Below are 5,543 nucleotides of genomic sequence, written 5' to 3'. Positions count from 1 at the left end.
ATTTCTAAGAAAATCTATGAAAAGGTTGCATTGTCCTAAAATGGAAAAAAATAAGACACTCTGGAAATAATCATTTTCTTTTTAAAAATTTAAACTTTTAGAAAGCATTGCTTTGGTATCTTAAAATATTTGCAAGATGATGTGTTTTTAATAAATTGGGAGTAAGATATCATGTGGAGATATGATAAAATTATTAGAGATGGAAAAGAATCAGATTAATATGTAAAAATAATATAAGGATAAATAAAATGCAATAGCAAAATTGAAATATATTTGCACTGAAGCAGAGCTGTAAAGACCCTCCAGAATGCAGACCCCCACACACACACACAAAAAGGAAAATGATTGCAAAAAAGATTTATGTAGAACACAGAAATAATTATTTGAGACAAAGAATACTGGAAATAATAAAAGTTTGCAGTCGTATAGTGTCAAACAATGTTCTAGGTGCTTTACTTATTATTAACCTTTAACACATACAATAACCCTATAAGGCAGGCAGCAGTATAATTTCCATTTTACAGTGAGAATGCTGAGGCACTGAGATTATGAGACTCATTCAGGTGGCAGAGCTGAAGTGGGAAATCAGGCCATCTGGTCAAAGTAGCCCAAAAGTACTAATTCCACTAGTTAGAATTTTAATAAATATCGTTTACTTTTTATCTGTTATATGATTCTTTTTATGACCAGTTAAAAATATATTCTCTATATTATTATTCTTTGTCTATTTCAACTGGCAAGTGAATGTAAAAAACATTTATATCTCATAATACTGTTTCTACCTAAGTCTCCTCATAGTTTTTATATTTAGAACTTTTCTGAATCATATTGTTTCCAGGTTTTTTTTTTTTTTTTTGCTTTTACATAGTATATACTATTGGATTTTTGATTCAATATTTGCTATAAAGATATGTTTGATCCTGCCCTACCATCTTGTTTAAGACACATTTTCTTCATTTCTTTTGGGGCTTTCTGGCAGGAGAATTGAACAAATACATCTTCAGTTACTTTATAAAAATCGCTCAGCTATTTTCTTGGCAGAGATTTTATTTCTATTTTCCTTTGATCTAAATTATTTAAAAGCAAAGAAATACTAATAAGATGACCAGTAAATGAAGATGACATTACTTAACAAGGAAGTGATGGGCATATTATTTGGTTGGTTGATTATATCAGAGAGAAATCCGGAATAATTAAGAAATTACCTATACTGTAATAGAAATAAAAGTCACTCTCCTTGAAGCTCTGGGCATGGAATCCTTTTCCTTGATGTTCCTTTTAGTCTCAAGATAAACGTGTCTCTCCAGAGGTGATCTTTTTGTCTTCTCATTCTAGAAAGTCTGCTACAAGAATGACATCTAGGTAATCATTCTATGTTAAACAGTATTTTTGTACACATGCAGGTAGCTCTCCCAGATTAATCTCTTCTTCTAGACACTCATCTGCTCACTGAAATGCTACTGAGATCCAGAGAGTTTTATTATTAAGTCTGAAAGAAAATTTCACTATGGTTACTCAATAATTATCATGGAAATAAACAGACAGTGTTAGATGGTTTATTTCTCTATTGTTTTATGTAAAATTCCTATGACATTGTGACATTAGACATGTCTTAGAAAAAAAATTAATTCATCTATTTAAACCAGTTTTTGAAATTAAAAAATCATTATAAAGATTAGTGAATTTAAGTAATTATTCTGTCTTTGCATCAATTTTACAATATTAATGGTCAGAAAACAAAATAGGTCTTGAGTTTTGAAATGTGGTTTCTCGTATTCCTATGACAGTTGGTGCTTACTTAAAAATTGTAAAAAGCCGCCTGAATCATCAGAGTGATTCGCTTACTTACAAAATAACTTTTTCAAAGAAAATGTGATTCCCTACACACACAGAGATTGCTTTTACTTCAAATTCTACAAGATTATAAGACACTGTGGGCAGGGGTTGTGTGTATTGTATTCACTACTATATCGCCACCTTCTAGTATAATGTGAGCACATAATGCAAACTAAATAAGTATTGAGGGAATAAAAGAATAAGATTTAGATGGTTCTTCAATGTCCAGAAGTTGAATGAACAACAACGTGTATGTGGGTGTGTGGGGGCAGGGGTGAGTCTCTTGTTATGTTTTTTATGCTTTATTGAAGGATTTTTATCATAATAACTATTAAATGATATATTAATTCAACTGATCAATATTATCCGAAGAAATAAAGGTACCGAAAATAAATTTATGTTTCTAATGACCTTAAAAACAACTTACAAAAATGTAAAACAAATGTAATATGAAATATTCAAGATGTCAGGGGAGTTTCTCTTTATTAAATCTGAACCAATCCTACGAGTTGGACAGGAAATTTATCATGATTTCATAGCAGAGGGAAACTAATGCTGAAATGGTTCAATATTTGACTTTAGTCACATCGCTGGTAAGTGGAAAGAAAGGATTTGAAGCAAGGTCTCCTGATTCCAAACCCAGTAGAATTTGCCACAGACAGAAATGCAGTTCTGCTTCTTTAATTAATTCAAATCAGGACTGTTTTTGATTATTGAAAGTAAATTGACAGAGATATCTTCCTGGAGATGCATGTGATAAACATTCCAGTTTTCCTAATTCTAAAAAACATTAATTATTTAAACAACAATAAAACAAAATAAAATTATTGTTTTGATCAAAGCTTTTTAGAGGAAACAAAAAAAATAACATGGCCTAAAATGCATTCATTAATTTTAAGATACACTTTCTTTTCAGAAATGTTAAAGTATGGAAAAAATGTATGGAGTATAGTTTTTGAAATTAAAAAATCATTATAAAGATTAGCGAATTTAAGTAATTATTCTGTCTTTGCATCAATTTTACAATATCAATGGTCAGAAAACAAAATAGGTCTTGAGTTTTGAAATGTGGTTTCTCGTATTCCTATGACAGTTGGTGCTTACTTAAAAATTGTAAAAAGCCGCCTGAATCATCAGAGTGATTCACTTACTTACAAAATAACTTTTTCAAAGAAAATGTGATTCCCTACACACGCAGAGATTGCTTTTACTTCAAATTCTACAAGATTATAAGACACTGTGGGCAGGGGTTGTGTGTATTGTATTCACTACTATATCGCCACCTTCTAGTATAATGTGAGCACATAATGCAAACTAAATAAGTATTGAGGGAATAAAAGAATAAGATTTAGATGGTTCTTCAATGTCCAGAAGTTGAATGTACAACAACGTGTATGTGGGTGTGTGGGGGCAGGGGTGAGGCTCTTGTTATGTTTTTTATGCTTTATTGAAGGATTTTTATCATAATAACTATTAAATGATATATTAATTCAACTGATCAATATTATCCGAAGAAATAAAGGTACCGAAAATAAATTTATGTTTCTAATGACCTTAAAAACAATTTACAAAAATGTAAAACAAATGTAATATGAAATATTCAAGATGTCAGGGGAGTTTCTCTTTATTAAATCTGAACCAATCCTACGAGTTGGACAGGAGATTTATCATGATTTCATAGCAGAGGGAAACTAATGCTGAAATGGTTCAATATTTGACTTTAGTCACATCGCTGGTGAGTGGAAAGAAAGGATTTGAAGCAAGGTCTCCTGATTCCAAACCCAGTAGAATTTGCCACAGACAGAAATGCAGTTCTGCTTCTTTAATTAATTCAAATCAGGACTGTTTTTGATTATTGAAAGTAAATTGACAGAGATATCTTCCTGGAGATGCATGTGATAAACATTCCAGTTTTCCTAATTCTAAAAAACATTAATTATTTAAACAACAATAAAACAAAATAAAATTATTGTTTTGATCAAAGCTTTTTAGAGGAAACAAAAAAAAATTACATGGCCTAAAATGCATTCATTAATTTTAAGATACACTTTCTTTTCAGAAATGTTAAAGTATGGAAAAAATGTATGGAGTATAGTTTTTGAAATTAAAAACTACACCTTCTGCTAGCACCTTCTGCTACATTGACTGATCAAAGTCTTCTGGGTCTTTTAAGTCCTAATTTAAATTTAAAGTAAATGCCTTTTGGAAATTGTACATGACCATAGCACTGACACAGGTCTTCTATAGAAAATTGTATCATGGTTTCTTTGTTACATCACTACTATTATTTAAGTGTGCATTACATTTTTATATTTAATGTCATATTATGTTCAATTACCAAGCCTCAGCTTCCTCATCGGTAAAACAGATTAAGAAAAATAATACTCACTGCATAGTGTTGTTGTGAAGAAAAAATAGATATTCTTGTAAACTTGTTTGCCCTCTGCTTGATAGGAATACATTATCAATAAGTATACGATATCGTTAACAGTTATTGATCTCCAGAAGAATACCGTGATGAAATTACTATCCTGATTTTGAAAAGCAAGGAAACTTAGGCCCCAATAGTTAGGAAACTTGCTGAAGGCCACACAAGCACCGAAAAGCAAAGCCAGAGCTCAAAAGCATGGAAATTCACGTCGACAAGCGAATGTTCTTCCAGAGTGAGGAGGCATGACTAAGCTGTGTGGGTCGTGAGACACGAGCATGTAAGTGAGAGAGGTCATCACAGGACAAACTGAGAGGGAGTTGGGGAAAGAACAAAGCCTCAGACCTTTGTCACCAAGGACCTTGCCCAATCCCCAACCCGTTTCCTTCACCATAAAGTATCTCGAAGGAATAATAATGATTAGTACTAATAGCTAACATTTATTGAGCATTTATGATGTTCAGGCTCTGTCCTAAGCATGTTCCCTGAGCTCACCCATTGACCCTTCAGTCCACTATGGACAAGGAAACCAAGATTCAACTCTGGTAAAAGGGCCAGCTTTCACCCTCAGGTTGTTTTACCACAGAAGCCCACACTCAAGCATTTGCTCCTGTTTGCCCCAGAGCATCAATAATTAGCAAATAAATGAGGATGATAAATAGATTACACAGAGTGATTTGAGAAGTTCAACAACAGAGGATTATTAAAACCCAATTTAAAAAACTCACCTTTGTATCTTCTTAGATGGAAACAAGCCACAGTTCGCATTACCCTTGTCTGCCTGTAGGATGTCTTCCTGGAATCTTACTCCTCAAGGTTCAGGTTCGATTCCATGACCCTGTGTGGTCCCTGATAAAGACAACAACCTCTTGAGAAAAGAGAAGAAAGAATGAAGGAAACAATTGTCCCAGTGTGTTCTGGGACATTTCATTTCTTATATACCTTAATATATCATTAATTTCCTTTTGTATTAATTCACTGATTCCTTCTGTTGGATGTCAGCTTCCTGACAACAGGATCTGTTCTATTCCACTTTTTCCTAGGTTCCTAGAACAGAGAGTGGATCACAATAAGTATTTACAGCAGTTCCCCCTTATGTGCATATTTGCTTTCCATGGTTTCAGTTACCCGTGGTCAGCTGCATTCTGAAAATATGAAATTCCAGAAATAAACAATTCATAAGTTTTAAATGTTGCATCATTCTGAGTAGTATGATGAAATCTTGCACTGTCCTGCCTGGGATGTGAATCACGCTTTTCTCCAGCGTGTCCATGATGTG

At 32.8% G+C, this 5,543-nt stretch overlaps 1 long non-coding RNA gene across 3 annotated transcripts in view; it reads right to left on the bottom strand.

Moving 5' to 3' along the window:
* LOC111743681 overlaps positions 1 to 5,356 on the bottom strand; it is a 10,387-nt gene extending 5,031 nt beyond the window's left edge. For 2 of the 3 annotated variants that reach the window (XR_002781831.1, XR_002781832.1), the window contains exons 1-2: positions 5,207 to 5,356; positions 4,993 to 5,113 (exon numbers count right to left, since the gene is read on the bottom strand). This is a non-coding gene — a long non-coding RNA (uncharacterized LOC111743681). Of the gene's footprint in view, positions 1 to 839; positions 1,490 to 4,992; positions 5,114 to 5,206 lie in introns of those variants that run through there. The other variant, XR_002781833.1, reaches the window with a different exon arrangement.
* Positions 5,357 to 5,543: the final 187 nt, after the last annotated feature.

Source organism: Pteropus vampyrus, unplaced genomic scaffold (genome assembly GCF_000151845.1).
Source record: "Pteropus vampyrus isolate Shadow unplaced genomic scaffold, Pvam_2.0 Scaffold5, whole genome shotgun sequence".
Classification (NCBI taxonomy): domain Eukaryota; kingdom Metazoa; phylum Chordata; class Mammalia; order Chiroptera; family Pteropodidae; genus Pteropus; species Pteropus vampyrus.
The sequence above is the reverse complement of the archived record's forward strand: the minus strand, read 5'-3'. Positions and strand labels throughout refer to the sequence as shown.